Source organism: Arvicanthis niloticus, chromosome X (assembly GCF_011762505.2).
Source record: "Arvicanthis niloticus isolate mArvNil1 chromosome X, mArvNil1.pat.X, whole genome shotgun sequence".
In the NCBI taxonomy this organism is placed as follows: domain Eukaryota; kingdom Metazoa; phylum Chordata; class Mammalia; order Rodentia; family Muridae; genus Arvicanthis; species Arvicanthis niloticus.
The window spans coordinates 111781529-111802523 of NC_047679.1; the positions used below are offsets into that span (position 1 = coordinate 111781529).

General features: G+C 38.0%; 1 protein-coding gene and 1 pseudogene across 1 annotated transcript in view; both read right to left on the reverse strand.

Annotated features, from left to right (window-relative positions):
• Gpc3 (glypican 3) overlaps positions 1-20995 on the reverse strand; it is a 336736-nt gene that overhangs the window by 190508 nt on the left and 125233 nt on the right. The gene's annotated exons all lie outside the window — the stretch shown is intronic.
• LOC117694227 (peptidyl-prolyl cis-trans isomerase A pseudogene) lies at positions 7016-7344 on the reverse strand (annotated as a pseudogene).

Genomic DNA, 20995 nt, shown 5'->3' on the forward strand with positions numbered 1-20995 from the left:
TAAGATCCCACAAAAAAATTACAATTGTATCTTTCAGTTACAAATTTTGGGGCCCAAATTTACAGAAGAGATAGGACTGAGGGAATAGAATGGTCACAAAGGTGCTGCTCCTTTGAAGAGCTTCTCAGAGTCTGCCATCAAGATAAACCAGAAAGTCATATGTGGCTCAAGCTTGAAGAAACTCCTGGTCTTCATTTATTCCTCTCACCAGTGCTCTTCTTTATTTATCATTTAATTGGACTGATTTGTACAATGTGGAAATATGTGACTGGCTGGAAATGTAATCACTTATTTTGATAAAATTCTGGGGTCTGCTTTTTAGGAAAGCAAACATAAGTGTGGAGCGGAGTAATATATATATATATATATATATATATATATATATATATAATTTCTTTAAAATACATTTCAGATTTTATCCCCTCACCCCATTTCCCCCACCACCCAGGAACCCCCTATCCCGTCCCCCTCCTGCCTCCACAAGGGTGTGCCCCCACCTACTCCCTCACCCCTCTCCCCACCCTTGAATTCCTCCCCGCTATGTGTTCAGCCTTCATGGGACCAGGGATCTCCTCTCCCACCCATGCCCAACAAGGCCTTCCTCCCCTAAGTATACAGCTGAAGTCATGGGTGCCTCTCTTTGTGCTCTCAGGCTGGTGATTTAGACCCCGGGGAGCTCTGGTTGGTTGGCACTGTTGCTCTCCTCTTGGGGCCACCAACCCTTTCAGCTCCTTCAGTCCTCTAACTTCCTCCATTGGGAACCCTTGATGAGATCAATAGGTTGCTTCGAGCATCTGCCTCTGGATATGTCAGACTCGGAGCAGAGTAATCTTATTGCATGTTCCTAGTTTCAACAATCCAAGGGAAAGAAAAACGAGTTGAATTTTTTTCCTGTGATTTTTTTTTGTTTGACATAATTGTATGGGTCTCAAGAAAGAAGATTATATATGACATCATGCCCCAAAAGCATAAATTTGAACACACCTGATAGCTGATACACGGTAAATTTGCCAAACTGGACCAGGGCCACTTAAGTGCTCTTACAACCAACTCCGCAATAGAACAGACTAGCAAAAGGACAGAGACAATGAATAGGCATCAGCGACATATATTGAGTATTTACTCCATACCAAGACACTGGGCTGAAGTCTTGGAAAGATAGAATCAAGTGGTGAAGATAATCTCCCATTTTTTCCTACTGTCATGAGTCTCAGAGTCTGGTCCCTAGACTAGCACCACTGGTACCACCTAGGAGCTTGCTTGAAATGTGACTTGCTGGGATCTACCCCAGGCCTACTGAATTCGAAAATCTAAGAAAGTGTCTAGAAATATGAGTTTTAACAAGTCCTCAAGGGGATTCTGAAACAAGATCAAGTTAAAGAATTCCAGTGCACTGTCATCTCCAGCTTGCTGCCTGGCCTTCTAGCATTTCCATTCGTGTGAATTAATGTACCAGCAATTAGGAGGCAGCTCTATTAAGAATCCCAGTCAAGTACTGAAGACTAAGGAATTATAATGGCCCTGCCAGGACCTGGCATCAGAATCACCATGCATCCATGAAAAGACCCTGACACTGGGGAGAGACCATATCTGCAAAACACAATCGTTAAGCCAGGGCCCAAATGTTTGTTTCTGACAAGAAATGTAAAGAGTCTAATGAAAACCATGCCTGCAAGACAAGGAGAAATTTAAAACACTCTGCCCTTCTTTCTTAGTCTCAAATGACAGTTTGATATTTTTCAAAGAAATTCATACGTGTTGGGGAAAGAAAATGGATGGGAGGAGATTGTCCAATCCCCAAATACAAATCAAAGCTTACAGTGCTTCAGAAATAGAAAAATGACTCAAAAGACTTTGGGATATAAAGAAATTGTATATAAGAACACTGAGGCCAGTAGGGAAATATATGTGGTCCTTTTTTTTTTTTTTTTTTTTGCTATAATATCAGAAAGGGAAAAAAACTCAGAACAGCTGATACTCGGAAGCAGTAGAGTATAATGGAGAAAGACTGTGGCTTTGCAGCCAGACAAAATCTCCTTTCAACTCTTGCTTTTACCACTTATTGCATAGTAGACATATGAAAGATTGCTTAAGTATTATAGAACCAGAAAACAAGCAAATAGCTACTGAAACTCGCACAAATTTATAATCAATCACCTACAGTCTTCGCTGTATACCTAAACATACCTCCCACCCCTACAAAACTGCACGGCAAAGGATACAGAATTCAAACAAAATGAAGAAGATACTTGTTGGTTTCAGCACTGCCAAATATAAATGCATGTCTTGTATACAGTTGAAGAGATGTTTTAATTGAATTAGTTCGTCATTTTTTTTTCTTTTTTAGCGTTCTAAGATTAGGGGTATAACTCAGTAGGAGATGAGTTAAGAACATGCACAGAAACCCAGGTTCCACTCACAGTAGCATATCAAACTTTACCTTTCAAATTATCTTTTTCTATTCACTTGTATATAACAAGTTAAACAGAACGAGAAACAGAAGATTTTGACGAAAAGAAAACAGAATAAAAATCCTGCAAACATATAAGAGCTAGGCAAGGAAATGAATCAAAATAAGGAACAAGTAATAAAGTATCAACAATACTAAGTGTGGAAGAGGAGTATGAATGAGGTCTACCGAAAGAAATGACTCAGGAATAAAGGACTAACCCAAGCGTTTCACAACTGTATATGCATACCCCTGTCAACAAACTTTCTAAAAAACTTCACTTATAATAGTTAGCTATCCAGTGTTCCTTTTCAGTCTTTTGTCAAAACCTGTAACTAAGAAGGCAAAGAGCTGAATTTCCTAGACGTCTAGTAGTTGATTTAGAGAAGAGATGAAATAACAAGGAAACCAACTCACTGTGTGGGAAATACCAACTGGGAAGAAGGGTAAGAGAGGGAGGCAGTGATAACCATCTACAGACATCCTCATCCCCAACCAATTGAATTGTGGTGAGGTGAAACTTGCAAAGTTCAGTTGAGCCCATGATGCAGTTCCTACTAAGGAAAAGCCTGGTGCTAACACTCCCGACTGCAGAACATCTCCCCACTCAGCGCCATTAGACAAATGAAAGGAAGAACTCCTATCACTTCAGGAAATCAATGGTGCTATCTAGCAATGCTATCTAGTCAATAAATGATTATTGAACTATACATAAAAGGGAAGTAAGATATTGATCTTAGCGTTAAGGGCCTTGTATCAATCACACCCACATTTCCATTAGGATTTGATAATATTCTTTTTCTATAAATCATTGTTTTCCCATGTCTTCAAACTCATCAGTTATGTTTTCTGTTATTTCTGCTATGTAACGAAGTGTTTTGCAACAGATTGTATTGTTGCAGCCTATTCTCTTCATATGGATCTGGTGCAGGAGCAGAGATGACTAAGCATGTACAGGGCAACAGCAATGGGAGACAGTGAACATGACATTTACAAAGTGATTTCCAGTCTCTGGCCCATTTTCTTTGTCTATAGTCTGTTCCATTTCAAAATTTAAGGCAGGTAACAACTGAGAGTTTCACTCATTCTCACCTATTACCCAGAGGTGTAAGCCAATGTTCATTATCTCAGGAGATAACCTTACCTTGTTGATTATCAGGTAAATCACGCAAGTACAGCTTGTCAGAAAAGTATGTCTCAAAAAACAATGCAAGATTTCCTTTCTCCCAATTAAAAAAAAAAGCATTATGTTTGAAATTTCAATGATCTGAATGTTTCTACAGTGTTTTTTTGGTTTCACTTTTGTGGGTGTGTCATTCCTCCTAAACTACAGAAAGACAGAGGAGAGGAATATGATTTTCTGGTCTGGCATCAACTAGTACTACCGTACATTATTAGTTGTAAAGCAGTGATTGGCAGGATAAAGGGGATAGTGAATCTCATTACCTGAAAGTTCCATATCCAGAAACTACTCATCAGGATGGGGAAAAAAACCTAAAAAAGTGGGTGACTTTGTGCTTGATGTTTCTCTGTAATGCTCAGTGGTGAAGCACAGTGTGTAGTCTGAGGATAAGTGGGCTGTAAGACAGAGGCCTAGGTCAGCACCAGGCAGTGCTGGTATGTTCTTAGCTTCATCTACTATGGATAGACTAGATGATCTTAGTGGCCTTTAATACCAGACATACTAGAATCTTTGTGAATAGGGTGAATGCAGACCAGTATCCTAAAGGCCCAGTTCATACCTTTTAGAACAAGAAATTTGCTCATTATTTTTAGCACTTCCTTCTTTCTCAAAATTGCCCTGGTTTGGACAATAAGTTATATTGTCAATCTCTCTGTGAGTCATCAAAAAATGGGAGCTTTGTACTTTGTAGGCAGCTCTAGCTAATTAGGTGTCTCTGGATGACATACTTTAAGCTACAGAGCTTCATTTCTGGAGGGAGAAAGGAAAAGAGGAAGCAAATAAGGGAAGGAAGGGAGAAAGCAGCACGATCAAAAGAAACGGGATTGAGAAAAGAAGAAAAAAGGTGAAGTCCATGGTTCCTCTCAAAATATATGCAGACTGAAATACTCAGTTTCTTTTCCTTATTTTCTGCTTAGCACAGCATAACTACACAGGAAACACTCCTGAGCAATTTAGCTCCTATGATATGATTTGCATATCTAGAACTGGTTATATTATATTCTGCTTAAGAGGAGACTCACCTTAGTTTTAGCATCAAACAATTTACATGCAGTGTAGATCACTTATCTTAAACTAAGAGAAGTTCACATTGGAAAAACTAGTCATATGATCAAAAAAATTGTTCATATAGGCCAAAATCTGCCCTCAGGTATCCACAAAAGACTCCAATGGGGTAATCACACAGATTAGGTAGTGAGTTTAAACTTGTCTTGAGCATTTTTGGGGGCTTAGGTTATCATTTTTATTTTGAAGCTACTTAAAAAAAATGTAGACAAGTATACAGGTTTCTTTATAATAAATTAAAACTTACAGAAGTTTGTTACTTAAACATAAATAAGAAAAGGATATTTTGCTAAAATAATGGTGAAAGATTTCAACCTTCCTCTTCTAGACTTTAAAATCCTTACAAGATATTGTGATGACCCCAAACCACATTTAAATTAATGACATAGTCCAGGATCTGAAGAAACATTCATATTACTTGGATAAAATCTTGCTAGAAATTTATTGAACTCTAGATACAGCATTTCCATCTTTTCAAGCCAAAGAAAGATACGAACATAACAGATCAAAATGTTTAGCTACTCTGATGACAGATTCATGTTTTCTCAAAATCATTTACCATTCTAGCTAGAAGGACTGACTTTGTTCACTCCAACGCCATCTGGGAAAAAATATGCTGCTAATATTTAAATTCAAATGAGTTTGGATCTCATTGTAGTTGACTCAGGCTATGTATACAGATGTGTGTGGAAATCAGTGGGCATGACTTGCATAAGCCTTATGAAAAACGTGGGCAATGGGCACAGACAGGGAAGAGGTTGCAGGACAAGTAACGAGATGGAGAGACCTCAGTTCAGATCTCCCTGGCTTGACATTGCACTGATCCTGTTGTCTGGGGTTAGCCCCATGTTTCTTCAACAGATCATCTTGCTTTCTTTCTCATACAAGGACTTGTATAGCCTAGGCTGGCCATGAACTTGCTTATATACCTGAGGATGACCTTGACTTTTTCATCCAATTGCCTAGACCTTTTAAGTTCTGGGATTATAGCTATGTGGATCAATGACTGATTTTATGAGCTCTTCGGGACAGAATCTAGGGCTTCATGCACACTAGGCAAGCACTCTACTGACTGACCTCCATGTCCAGCCCAATAGACCATGCCTCTTGCAGCTGGACTCCTGCTCTTGGCTGTGTGCCCACTTGGCAATGTGGTCTCTAGCCTCTAAACTCTTCTCCCATTAGCTATATAACTAAATCTACTGCCTTTGAATAGGTAAGACTCAGTGGTCTTAAAACTGTCATATATAAAAGTCTCAAAAAAAAATTTTTTTTAAACAAGCCTTCTGTGGGAAACCAAAGAAGAAAGACATCCAAGGAAATCAACAAAGAGCAACCTCGTTCCCCATGAGTTTCACTGTGTTAGCAAGGTCAAGGTTTTAGGGTCTAGGAATCATGCACTGACAACTGGGGAAGCAATCTTTTCCAGTGCCCAATACTCTAGGACTTTAGAAATTTACCTCCCTCTTCAAGTTACTGTATGATCATCAAAGACATCTGGTTGAAAATATCCCCAGCTATGAGCTATGACCTGCGCTCCTCTGAGGTTTAGTAAGGGAAGTCCTCTGAGAATGAATGTATGTTAAACATTTTACCTAAGAAATGCTCCTTCAGATAATTCACTTGTCAGCCTAAATGGCAGGCTAGCCCCATGGCCCAAATCTATTTAACTCTAAGAATTTCCCATTCTAGATACAAGCATTTTGGACTCTTATATCAAGTCTATAAAAAAGTGCTTTGAATACCTTCTGATCTGGTAGCTGCTTAGCAATGCCTCTGTTATGGCAAAGATTGTCCAAGAAACAAGATCTCTCCCAGTTCCTTGTTGAAAATGAATAACCACCTCTTACTTTTAAAATTGATCACCATTACGATAACACTGGGTATGGCAAAGATCAATAGACCTAATTACCCTGTCCCATATACTCTGAGGACAAATCTCTGGGGAGCATATTACTGGTGGGAAAACTATATGCAGCATTAAATATTAATGACACAGTCAGGTTTCTAAAAGAATAAATAGGTAAAGCCAGAAAATTTAAAAAAAAAAAAAAAAACAAACTTTGATTCTCTGGCTAACAAAACAAAACCAGCTTGCCTGTAAATGTCAGTATCTCATCAATAATTTTTTTCTTATTGAGTTTTTATTCATAATCATAAATTTAACTTTGCCATCCAGGTAGACTTGAAGAGAAATGAGGAAAATATGGAACCCAAAGAACTTCAGTGAGAGCAGAGATTACAGGGTATTATGAGCAGATGGGGTGGGAGCGCTCTCCTGAGCTACAGAAGGAATGGTTTGACGGGTAGATTGCCCTCAAGTCAAAAGAAATTAGAGTTGTCCACAGTCGGAAATGGCGATCTTCTTGCTGGTCTTGCCATTCCTGGACCCAAAATGTTCCATGGCTTCCACAATGCTCATGCCTTCTTTCACCTTCCCAAAGACCACATGCTTGCTATCCAGTCATTCAGTTTTGGCAGTGCAGATAAAAAACTGGGAACCATTTGTGTTTGGTCCAGCTTTTGCCATGGACAAGATGCCAGGACCTGTACGCTTCAGGATGAAGTTCTCATCCTCAAATTTCTCTCTGTAGATGGACTTGCTACCACTGTCATTATAGCCTGTGAAGTCACCACACTGGAACATGAATCCTGAAATAATTCTGTGAAAGGAGGAACCCTTATAGCCAAATCCTTTCTCTCCAGTGCTCAGAGCATGAAAGTTTTCTGCCGTCTCTGGAACTTTGTCTGCAAGCAGCTCAAAGGAGACACAGCCCAAGGACTCCTCATCAGCTGTGATGTCAAAGTACAGTACATGGTGGGGTTGAGCATGGCTGCAGCAAGCAGCAAAAAGCAATAGCGGTGTCTGCTTCATCAATAATTCTGATGCAGAATAAAAGAAGTGTTATATAGAACCCTCCAATATTATAGAATACCATGTGATGTTCTCAGTGAGTTTGGGTTATGAGAGTTTAAGGATAGTCCCACCAGAAGACAGCTCTCTGATTAAAATTTTGACAGGTGCAACAGTGTTGTTTTTTTTTTAATCCTACTTTACCTACCTAAATGTCCTGCCAGTGCTAATTGCAGTATAATGCCCACCTTAACTGAGCATTTGTGGTGGTGCTGATTGACCAGCATCAAGAGGCTGTTCCACAGTGCAAAAGCTTCTCAGAGTTTGATGGTCTGTGGTACATAAAAGTGGCCCCTGAGCTCCAGGAGGTGACTTGGTCATTAAAGTATGTAAAGGAACCTAATATGCCCCCATGGAAAGGAATAGAAAAAAGAAACATCTGCAGAATGGTATTGTGTGTGCTGTTGGGCCAAATATCGAGGGACAAAGGATGGAGAACAGACAGCTGTATTTTAGGGGACATTTTCAGATGTAGAGGTCACTGGAGAAATATGTCAGTTGGTGTGGTTGAGTTACCTCATGCTAAGTGAAACCGGATCAAATTTTTGGCTGGTTACCCAGGACACTGCAGGATACCTCTACTATAATGTGATCTCCGACTCTCATCCTCCTTCAGCAAAGGGAGTATTTGTTTATGCACTCTTCCCTTTTCTCTGGAGCGTGCATACTTTGCAGGAATCCTTGTCAGAAACAATTCCCCACCCTGGAATGAAATCTGCTGATTTGGTTTCTTAAAACTCAGCCTTGTCTGCTCAGGAGGAGAGACAAAAAGTTTCGATTAAGGACAGGACATAAGCCTTGTTTGAGATACTATGTACTGTCAAAATGCAAGCAAGCCAGGGCAAAGGCAGATAGCAAAGTTGAGTGATACTTTCATCAGAGTTTTCGAGTCTTAAGAGGTCAGCACTGGAAAAGGATCTGAGAGTTCATCAAGGCTGACTTGCCGGTTTAACAACATATTTCAGAGAATGAGCTATACAAGGTACTGAGAAGAAGGGAATGGTATTTCCTAAGTCTCTCAGCTTGACAAGGTTTTCAAAGAAGACAGGTTTTTAATAGCACATCTTCTGAACCAAAGTTTTACAGTTCTATAAACCAGCCAATTGTATGGTTACCACAAACTCTTATGAGTACAATAATATATTATTTATTTTGCAATGGTGACTTGATTGAATAGAAGACTACAACATAATATGCCAAGAACAATAGATAAGCAACTTCACATTTTGCAATAGACCATGCCAGATACTGCATAAGACACTATTGAGCATTAGAGACAATGAGTAAAAAACAAACAAACAAAACTAGGAAATGGTAAGATCCATTGTGACTATAACCACTAAGGAAATATAGGCACTGGAGCTTGAAGGAAGGCAGAAGAAACTGAGCGAGGCTATCTGAGAGGTGATCACATAAGGAAAAATTGCAGACAAGGGACTGAAGCATGCCCCGAGATGCCATCTAAGAGATAGGGACTCAAGACATTTCTCTTGCTAGGAGCTGAGTAAAACTAAAAACAGTACGGTCCAGTGTTGGGAAAGCCTGAAAGTTCAAAAAGAAGATTTTATGTTCTGTAAGGTATGTATTAGAAAGCCATTTTCTGTTCTTGAGAAGAAAATGATAGCTGTGGCCCAAAAGCTTACAATGGGCTGGTACTGTGCTAAGTAAGCTCCTTATATGTGTTATCTCACTCCATTTTCCCAAGAAGCCTTTGAGGTAGAACTCTGTATGCCCAAATGGGGGAAAAGAAGGATCAGAGACATCCATCAGCTTCACTAGGATGACGCACATACCCCAAAAGACATCAAAGTTATAATTGAGGTATGGGTTATTCTCTTGCCTACAAACACTATGTTCTTAAATACTCTGCTGAATGTGCCAAAGGTAATCTTTCAGACTTGACTTTGGCAATTTTATAAAACAAAGATGGCTAGAAATCAAGGACCAAACAAGAACAATCTCAAAAATCACAGACCAGGTAAAGAGGTCTTAAGGGAAGGACATAGGACTAGAGAAAGGGGAGATCTTAGAGATAATAGTGACATGCTAGAGGTAGGACAGACAAGAATGGATACCCTGGAGAAGAATAAAAGGTTGTTTGGGTGTTGAAAAGATCCAGCAATTTACACAGAGATAATATGAAGGAAGGAGGAAAGTTAAGGTTTTTTGTTGTTGTTTTATTAATGTTGTCATCATGAAGTTAGTGGGAAATGCCCAATGGAAAGTTTAAGCTATGAGCCTAAAGATACACTACACTTTGCTTTGGCTACGCATCCTTATAAAAACCCAAGAACCTACTGTCTAGAAAATGAACACACCTGAATAGATGATACTTCAGAGAGTCACTGGCTCTTTAACACCTACCAACAGAATCTCTGATATAGTGTCAGCAATAAATAATAGAAGAGTGCACATCAGAGAATTGTGTTCTTAGGAGGCATCTCAAGAAGTCTGCTTGTACTGTTGTCTGTTAATTCCTCTCAGCTATTTCTAAATAAAATATGGAAAACACCCTAACAATAAACTCAAAGTCATGAATGTGCTATAATCCCTTAACTCATAGGCTAACCGTCCCAAGTCAGTTAAAAAATTTAAAGGACTGGGTCTAAGCCTAATGTGTTATACAGGAACAATGCCCATGAGAGTATCAATATTCATCTCACTTTTATATCAATAAGAAGTTCATACCAATGAAAACCTTAAATTTGAAATCAAAGTAAATTTTGTACCATTTAAGAAATTAAATAGCTGAGAGGAGTTAACAGACAACAGTCCAGGTTACCCTACATGGATAGTTGGTTTTCAACACGTCAGAAGTCCATAGAATTGACGCTACAAATATTTATATATTAATGTTCATTTTGATTTGAGACCTGTCTGCTCCTGACAGCTTCCTGTCGTGGATTCTAAGAAGAAATTGAGCATCTTTGGAGTTACTCCTGTTGTGGTGAGACAGCCACTAGACAAGAATTGCCTCTTTCATCTACAGACAAATTACTGTCCAGAAAAGGACAAACTTGCAGAATAGTCGACTGATTATATCTGCCTAGACAGAGTAATCAGCCCTTAATAATTCTGCAGCACGAAGGTCTGTCAGATGATTCTGGGCCAGAAGGCTGAAGATTTGATGCTCCAACATTCTGTAGTATAGGGACTTTCCAGGTGTTCATCGGTATCTATAAATTGGCTAAGTTTTAGAAGCTATGCTTAGTGCTTCCCACAATTTTAGTTAACTCAATCATTCTGGATTTCTGACGGAGTTGAATACCTATAGTCTCATAGACAATCCTGGCTATTTATTTTGAGAGAAAAGATCTGAGTGGATGGTTTTCAGCTGACATTCACTCTAAAACCAAGAAAAAAGCCAGGTTCAAAACTAAGTGTCTTAGTTAGGAGAGATGACAGAGGTTCTGGTTAGTCAACAAAATGATAGACTGGGTATTAGGATTATCTTGTACCTCACTGGTACAAATAGGAATAATTATGCTCTAATTGTATCTTGAGAGAAAAGTTTTATTTTAACAGGAAGGGTGATATGTAGGAGGAGCTAAGGGGGAAGGAGTACAGAGAGGAAGAGAAGGAGTATGGAGAGGAGAAAAAGGAGAGGAGAAGCTAGGTGATGAGAGAGAGAAAGAGAGATAGAGAGGGTGGGGCATGGAGGCAGATGTTCACGTGTCTCCACCAGTCAAAGATAGTATATATATCTAGGTTGGGTATTGGGTTACACTTCTGATTGAGCATTACCAAACTTATAAAGCCTTTGATTAACATTTTTAAAAAATGTATAAAAGCAAAAAGGAAAAGGGGGCATGGGATAGGGGTTGTCTAGGGAGGGGAAATGGGGAAAGATGATGGCATCTGAAATGTAAATAAAATAAATAAATAAATAAATAAATAAATAAATAAAGCCTCCTTGGCTTCCAGAGTCATACAGCTCCCCTTTCTTTATTTTTAACTTGACATTTCATTTACTTCTTTCTTTTGAGACAGGGACTTACTATACAATCCCAGCCTAGCCCTGAACTTGCAATCCTCCTGACTCAGCCACTCAGTAGCTGTGAATGCAGGCATTCACAACCACACCCATGAATTTTCCATTTCTTCTGATGGCTCTGTTGTCACTCTGCAGCAAACTGGATGTTGGACAAGAATCTGGAATATTCCTGACTTTATCCACCCTCTGGAGATGCAGTTGATTAGCTTTTAAAGAGATTTTTATGATGTTCCAATGAAACAACATAGTATTTTTTAAACTTTGTACTATGTATTTTTTCAGTTATACCTGCCTACAGAAGACAATGATCAAAACAATTATTAAATTGAAGTAAAAAATAAGTAATATGTAAATAAGAAATAAGTAAATCCTAGGTTTTAAATTTCAGGCTGTTCAGAGTGATATACTAAAATTTTTCACCATCCAGTTCTGTCCCACCCAGGAGATGAATATGTTAGGTGTCCATGTTGTATATGCTACCTTCTAGTTACTCACTTATTAGCATCATCAGTTATCAGGACCAACTGTTGCTGGCGCTCTACTAACCCTTGTTTTACTTTAAAATGGCCTTAAAGCATGAGAGTGGTGATGCTGACAATTTGGGTATACTACAGAGAAGCTACAAAGTGCTTATTATATGTGAAAAGGTGAAAGTTCTCTAATAAGGAAGGAGGAAAAATGATTTGCTGAACTTGTTAAGACCTATAGCAATCTAAGATATTTTTGAGACCAATCATATTCACATACCTTTCATTATACTTCTAGATTTGTTGCAGTTCATCGGTACTGTGCCTAATTAACATATTATATTTGATTATATGTATGTATATGCATTAGGTACTTTTCTTGAAAGACTAGAAGGTCACATTGCAGCCATGGACAGAAAGTGGAGAAAGAGATTCTGGGTCTCAGCCCACCACCTCTTTCTATTCTTTCACTCTGGGACCCTGGCTCATTGAATGGTGTCACTCACACATATTCCAACAAGTTCACAATGGAGCTTTCAAGTGGAAATCTCTGAGTCCTGGCTTTTCTCAGAAGCTAATTCTCTGCTAATCAGGTCACATTTAGAACAACTACTGAGGCAAGAACTTCATGCAAGGGGGCTTTAAATGAAACAGCATTCTCTTATCAGTCCCCAGCCTGGTCTCTCCCAGTAGGACTTAAAATGCTTCTCAACATACAAATAAGTGTCACGCTCTTGTATTTGCAAAGGAACAAATGAAGTCTCTTGAAAACCTGGCAGGGTTTCTTCACGTTCCCAGGAACACAGATCTTTCAGTTTTCCAAACCACATCTGGCTACTTTTAGAGATGGATTAAGGGAAAATAAAGCTCTCCTGATTGACTTGAAGAATGCAGGGTCAGAACTATCTGTGTTATCTATTAGATGTCAGCATGATGCCTAGGCAGGGATATGTTTATTTTTCACCCAGAAACTGGGTATATCAGTAAAAAGTGTGCATGAGGAAGAGGGAGGAGGTGGAGCATATTTGAAACATTTCTGTAAATAAACAACTCAGTGGGTATGATGCATAATTCTGAAAATTTGCATCTGTAAATTTGCATTTCAGATTTCACCGAAATTATAATGCAAGATCTGTGGCTTTTCATTGCTGCTTCCTCTCCTTCTGTGACCATCCCCAATCCCAGCCATGATTCACTAAATATTTTCCCCACTGGAAATTATAAAATGATATCCTAGCTCATTGTTTCATTTTCTATTGAGCTTCATTGGGTTTTCAGACATTTACACTGTCAGCTCTCCTTCCCTTACTGTAAAATCTTTTTTATTGACAATTCAATCATGTCAAGTTTGGAACAGGAGAGGCACTGATTTGATCAGCTATCATTGGATTTACAATATATAAATGACAGCACCATATCTGGCCCTCGTCTAAAGCAGCTGCCTTTTATCGATTTATATTCCACTAGCAAGGAAGAAAAATTGCAGCACAATGTAGTGGTATGGTCCAAGATCAATACCAATTTTTTTCTTAATGACACAAAGGCCATGATAAGGACAGCATAAGTCAAAGCCAGACAGATCAAATTTGTCCGATATCCCTTTCAATTACGGAAGAACATGCACAGGGATGTATAACATTAAAGCAAAGGAGAATATTATTCCAAGTGGTTTAAAATTACAACCTCTAACAAGACTGCATAACATCCTCCCTGTGCAATGCAGTTGAAATGAGCTGAGAATGGAGGCCCACCCACTCCAACACTTCAGTCTAAAATCAGCTGGCTGTTTCCAGCGTTAGTCTAATTACAGGTGAGGGCACCAACTGGGTTGTAAGTAAAACAACGTGAAGTTAAATTACCCCAACAACAAATGTCCTAGTTTCCTTAAGTACCGACATTATAAAAAGTTTAAAAGACTGAAATATATGTACTGTTCCAATAATAAAGTGTGAATTACAGGAAAGTAAACCACAAATTAATTAACTTAAACATCTTGACAAATCTAATAGAGGAAGTGTACCTGCATTCTAGGCAAGTTGTAAAGTTATCGCTACTTCTCTATGACAATGAAAATAGTCCCACTCTTCAGAGGAATCTGGGAAGGTTCCCGACTTCAGAAGAGAAAAAAAAAAAAAAAAAAAAAAAAGGAAAATGAGTGGGGCTTTTATTTCCCAATTTCAGAAGAAAAAAAAAAAAAAAGGAAACTGACACAAGACTTTTCTGGTGTCTCTGTGTCAACGCCCCCCCTCTCTCTGTGTGTGTGTGTCTGTCTGTATGTATGTCTGTATGTCCTGCAACCATGGCTTAGGGAGTCAGGATGTCTCTTTAAAAAAACTTTCCTAGGCTGCTTGCATATCTGTCTGATAGTCTCTACTCTTACACTGGTCTCATCCTCAACATAACACAAACATGTCAGGCACTTTAAATGACAGCAGTGTTATTTCACCTTAGAGTACAATCTCAATACAGATTAGGTCAATTATAGATAAGCTGAGGTGTTGAAGAGAAGCATAGTGAAATCTTGGCAGAGCTTTTGTTGAGATAAGTTGTGAACGGAATTCAAATAGCTCATCAGTGGCAGAATAGAGAGCATAGAAGTTCCTTCCAACCCTGAACATCTGGATTTCCAAGTAACGGATCAAATGTTCTATTTAAAAAGAAAAAAAAAAAAAAAAAACAGAACAGAAAGATCTTTGGAGTCAAGCCAACTTGAGTTCTAGATTTCATTCTGCCACATACTAACCGTGTGATTGATTTGGATCTGTATGTGTAACTTGCAGGCATAGTGATGCCTACTCCAATATTGGACGTCTACTTTCAAGATTTTTAAAACTGAGATTTTAATGAGTTTAAGCAAGTTTTCTCTTGGTTAACTTCAAACCATAATCTATATAATTTCAACACCTTCTTAGCACCATGTTACTCTAAGCATAGCCGTGAAGCACTTTTTGAAAGAACTTTTTTTTGTCCTTGAGTTTATCAGTCAGCTTTATGTCACTGGAATGATGTTTCTCTCATCTCCATCTCTAAAAAGTACGATCAATTCCCAACACTATCACTCTGTGTGTATCTTTAGCAGAAATTATGCATATAAATCTGGTTGGGGCAATAATCATACCCACAGAAGAACGGTTGAATCTCATCAGTGATGTGAGCAACCAATGACAGCTAAGAAGCCTAGTCAGAAAATGCTTAGAAATAAAAAAAAATGGATTATAACGAAACTCTTTCTTTTGCATAAGTAATATATGCTAATACAATTTTAAGAAATTAAAAGAGGACAGAAAGCAAGTGTGGAAACATTACTTGTTCAAGTTATGTTTGTTATCAATGTCACCATGAAAACACATTTAACTGAAGAAAAAGTGTAATAACCCAAGGACAACATGGAAATTTTACTGAAAATGCTGAAGGCAACCTCAGACACATCTTACAAACTCAATCCTGCCTTTATTTTCTAGTAGCACTGCTAATGCATTCTCGTTTTGTAAATTAGTGCAATATTTTGCAATCACTACATCAGATGGTGCAGTAACAGAAACAATTCAACGTCACATGAAAGGATCTGAAAGTACCCACTTAGACTTTGAGGGGCCTTAAAACTTAGGTTGAGAAATATTTGCAAGACTGGAGAAGTTTGTAAGACCATAGAAGTGCATCAGGATCCCTCAGTTAGGATATCAGGATGCCAAAGAAGAAATGAGGGAAATATACAACACATAGACAAAGCTTTGAGAGCCGAAGCAAAGCAAGAAACAGGAGTCAATGCAGGTGACCTTAGCTGAGATGCTTAACAGTGGCGACATGGAACATGAAGAGGCCATCTCTTGTAGCCAAGCAGGGTTCCCAGGGGAGGAACAAGGACATCAATCCACCCACAAAACATTCCGCCCGAAATTTGTCCTGTCTAAAAGAAATGCAGGGACAAAAAAGGAGAAGAGACTGAAGGAATAACTAATGAATAACTGGACCAACTTGAGACCCATCTCATGGGCAAGCCCCAATCACTGACACAATTAGATACTCTCCATTATGCTTACAGAAAGGAGCCTAGCATAACTGTCCTCTGAGGGGTTCTACCCAGCAGCTGACACAAACAGATAAACAGCCAAGCATTGGAGGGTGGTTGGGGACCTTTATGGAAGAGTTGGGGGAAAGACTGAATCAGGGGATAGGAAACCCACAGGAAGACCAACAGGGTCAATTAACATGTACCCCTGGGAACTCTCAGAGATTGAGCCACCAGCCAAAGAGCACACAGGAGCTGGATCTAGGCCTCCCCTTTCATATGAAGCATAGGGCTACATGTCCTGCTTCAGTGGAAGAGGATATACCTAATCCTGTAGAGACTTGACACACCAGGGGACAAGGGGGAGGAGGAAGAATTCTGTAAGGGGTTTACTGGAAGGGAAGGCAGTGTTTGGGATACAAATTAATTAATTAACTACTTAATTATTTTATAAGCAACTGGGGTTGTGTTTTGGGATTTAACAAATGCAAATCCATAGAAAAATATTTATTTGGAGACTTTGGTTGAATCTTCTACTCTCATATATACTTTTTCTCCCAGAAACAATATACTATCTCTCCTCAGTGATGAACAAAGAAGGTAATGATGTATGTTTGACACAAGCTCTTGAAACTACAGGGAAGTCTGAAAACTGTGGGGTGAAAAAGATACAGAAGCAAGGAGCTGGTGAGTGGGAGACAGCTCAGGAATGTGATTAGGTACTCTGGAACTAGTCTCAAGCTGACCGTATCCAAGGTGTGACTGAGAAAATGCATGCTGCAGACAGTCCAATGGGCAGCTTATAGTAGGAGCTCAACACATTTTGGTTTTTTTACTATTTTCATTTTATGTGCATGGGTATTTTTGCCTGCAAGTATGTCTCTGCACATATGTTCCTGGTCATGGTAGAGGCTAGAAAAGGGTGTCAGATCCCATAGGACTACAGTTAGAGATACTTGTAAGCAATCATGTAGGTGCCAGGAATGGATCACAGGTCCTCTGAAAAAGCAGGCTGAGACCTTAACTAATGAGGCATCTTTCTAGACTTTGTGATACAGTACTTAGACTGTATCACAAGAAGGGCTGTGCTTAAACTTCAAAGAATGTTAACTTTCAAATATATTATATAAAATGATGTCTATAGACATTTACCTGTATGTCAACATTTTGAACATATTTTTTCCTACACACATAATAATTGAGAAAATGACAGTAAGTTAATGGTTAAGGTAAACTTCTAACCGGATGATTTTGGAAATATAAATGAACCATAATTGGATTACAAAGGTCACTAGCTAGCAACATGTGTATTGCATTAACAAGCTTTTAAATTCTATTGGAATGAACAAATAATTTTGGTTAATATTATAGCCAATTATTAACACTTCAAATTTCTATATAATTCTGGCACATCTTTAACTGGACTTTAAGTAAAGAGCAACAGTGTCACAATATTTACACAGTCAATTATAATTGTCACTTGGAAAGATTAGCACCTGGAAACTTCAGTCCAAATTGTACTGGAATGGATAACTGTCTTATCTGTCTCTTTAAACATTTATTCCCATTTGTCTCTAATTAGATATAGGATAGAGGTGTCTTGAGTATAATATTCAGAAGACCTGGTTCGATGACTTACTGCATAGCAACATCTCTGATCATAAATATCATAAATATAATGCCTATTTTTATAAATAAAATACCTATAAATAACCCAATATTTAGGATATGATTCCAAATGACTCGGCTGCATGAACAAGTCATTTGAACAAGGAGAGATCTGAACTCTTATGAACAAATGGATTCAACACTTCCCAACACTCAGAGGGACCCTGCGATGGAGACAATAGCAGATAGCGTTCTTTTTAAGGAAGCTACTGCAATTCTCCATCAAACAAGAGCAAATAATCATAAAAGGAATAGAAATATAGGCTGTCTAAACAAAGAAACTGAAGCTATAAATAGGGACACAATGCAATCTCAGTAGTGGATTGACAGTGTCATCATAAACTCGCGCAGTCTCACTAGATTGCTTCCTGCCACATCACTTTTGCCTAAACCCAGAATAGATAATGATAACTCAGGCACACCAATGTGCTGAACAAACACAAAAAAGGAGTAGTACAAAATATCTCCTTGGGGAAAAAAAAAGACTAGATGTTACAGAGAACCATGCTTAATTATTGGTTTTTGTTTTTTTTTTTTTTTTTTTAAGTAAAATTGACCGTAAAAATAATTAGGTGGTACTGTCTAAATCTAGTGAGCTCTTCAAGGTCTAAATTCATTTTTGGAGGGAAAAAAGAGCCAGATATATTTTCTTTGAAAGAAAATGGATCTTGTGGATTTTTGTTTATTTAGGATATATTTGGATTATGTCTTTGATGTGTTCAAAGTAGTCCTAAAATGAAGGGGTGCTTTCACGAAGTAGGTGGTGAATGATAGTGATTAGAGGTTAAAAGATTTATAATGGTAAGAACATACATAAATGTCGCATTAAACAATCCTGGACATGCTCAATAACTAGTGCCATTTCATGGTAACATACCACAGCCAGCTGTATGCTGTAAGGTCCATCATTTGAAAACTAAACTACCTCTTTCTCCTTAAAAGACATGAGTTAGGCAGGGATTTGAAAGCAAGAGTGTAGAAATACATTAGTGATTAGGAAAGGGGCAAGAGGATCTGATTAAAGTCAACACTATTACACACTGGCGATTCCTTCAACAAACACATATTGAGAACTTGCCAAGTGCCAGACACTGTGTTAAGTACAAAAGATTTATATATGGCTACCACTCTGCCGCCAGGGGCTGAAACTGGGGAAATTCCAGGGGCCTTATGTGGCTGGAATTCACAATGTGTATAAGAAGGGATGGGAGCCATCTAAACAGAAGCCAAAGGAGAATAACTGATTGAGAACTGAAGAACATTGTATTCCATAACAATGTGTTGTACATTTTGTTTCATGTGTAAACACAGACAATCCATGATTTGTGTAGAAAAAAATCTAAATATAAAATAACAGAAGACATACTAACATTGCTCCCACCAAAGCTGTATGTGTCTGTCCACCTAGGTCTTTGCGCCTTGATAAGCAGCTAGATATAATATATATATATATATATATATATATATATATATATATATATATATATATGGATAAATGGATATATATATATATATATAAATACATGCATAGACAGATGAAAAATAGGACAGATAAACATGTATCAGGCAATCATAATATACCTATATCACATGCATAGTTACTCATGCAATTAAACTTTTTAGTAACTGCATAGTATTCTTCCTCTTATTGCTGTTTTATAATTTAATCAATTCTTATTAATGGCTATTTGCTAGTACAAAACTAATAGAAGTTAACATATATATACGCAAAAATATATTATGATATGTAATTATATATTATGATATATAATTATATATATACACACATAAACATACACACACACACAAAACTTGTGTGAGTTAATTCTTGACAAGCAATTGTATTTGTGTTCCTATAACAGCTGTTTTCCAGAGACATGGTAAATGCAAATTGTACCAGGGGAGGCAGATAAATAAATCATATGGTACATTAAAAAGAACAACATAGATTTGGGGCTTGTGAGATATATGATCAGGTAAAGGGCCTACATGGTGGAAAGAAAAAGTTGACTAATGCAATTTGTCCTCTGATCTCTCTCTACAAGTGCCATGACACATTCATAACCACATCCACACAAACACACAAAACAAGCAAAATGAATTTATGGTTGGTGTGTCCTAATAAAAATCGTCACTCAGAAAGTGCGAAGAGTCAGCAAATTATTTAGTCAGCAGAAGTTTATTGAATGCCTACTCAGAAAATATGGAGGGTTGGGTTTGTTGCTTGGTGATGGAGAATTTGCCTTAGAGGTTCAATACCTTGGGCTCCATCTCTAGTACTGCATCAAACAGCAGCAGCAGCAGCAACAACAACAACAATAACAACAGTTCAGACTCTAGGTCCTAGAGTTACTAAACCAAGGTTTTCATAATATGATTACCATGCAAACCATACCCTTTGGTGATTACCTTTCAGGCATCTGACATTCAAGAAATAATCAAGTGGAAAATGTAGTTAGATTATCAGCCACATTTTCAAGCGCTAGTCTATATCAAATCATCAGAAACATAAGTGAGACCACATAATCACAGCCTCGAAGGAAATGTCGAACCTGAATTATAGTTTAATATCACACTCTAGCCCTTAATGTATAAGGTCAAGACAAGAATTATCTATTTCAGTAGGTCTGGTGTTCCTTTACAAAGCTGTAGTTAAAGATGTCTGCTATAACCTATTATCCCTCATGCAAGGAACATATAATAAATTTCAGGATAAAATTTGTCTGGGAGAAAAGCATACATATTTTCTTCAGCAACAATAAAAGCTATGTAGGCCAGTGTAATTTCCTGTTTACTTTTGCTGCTAGGAAACAGACTTGGATGGACTTGTCTAGACACTAAATGGCAGATGCCCTGTCTACTCCCTTTCGTTGGTCTTCTTGCTTCTTACATTTTAAAGGCCCTATATTTTACACTGTTGAATTAAGCATTCCTTTGAATTTATATGAAATGAAATAATCTTAAACAAATTTGGCAATATAAGCAGTTTTGTTGCAATTACCTACCTGTACGAAAAATTACCTGTCAATATCTGAGAGGGGTGCTTTGAGATTTGACAGGTATAGTTGATCATTTTGATTAGAAAGCCATTAAATACTCTCCATGTGATTAATTCTTTTCCATATGCCATTCCAATTTGTTTCCATGGCAGATAAAGTTACAGCAGCTTACAGTATCTGTAGGTCTTCATCATTAATTCATACCTTTAATGAAGTCTCATAAACTTCTAGTGGAAAATGGGTAATA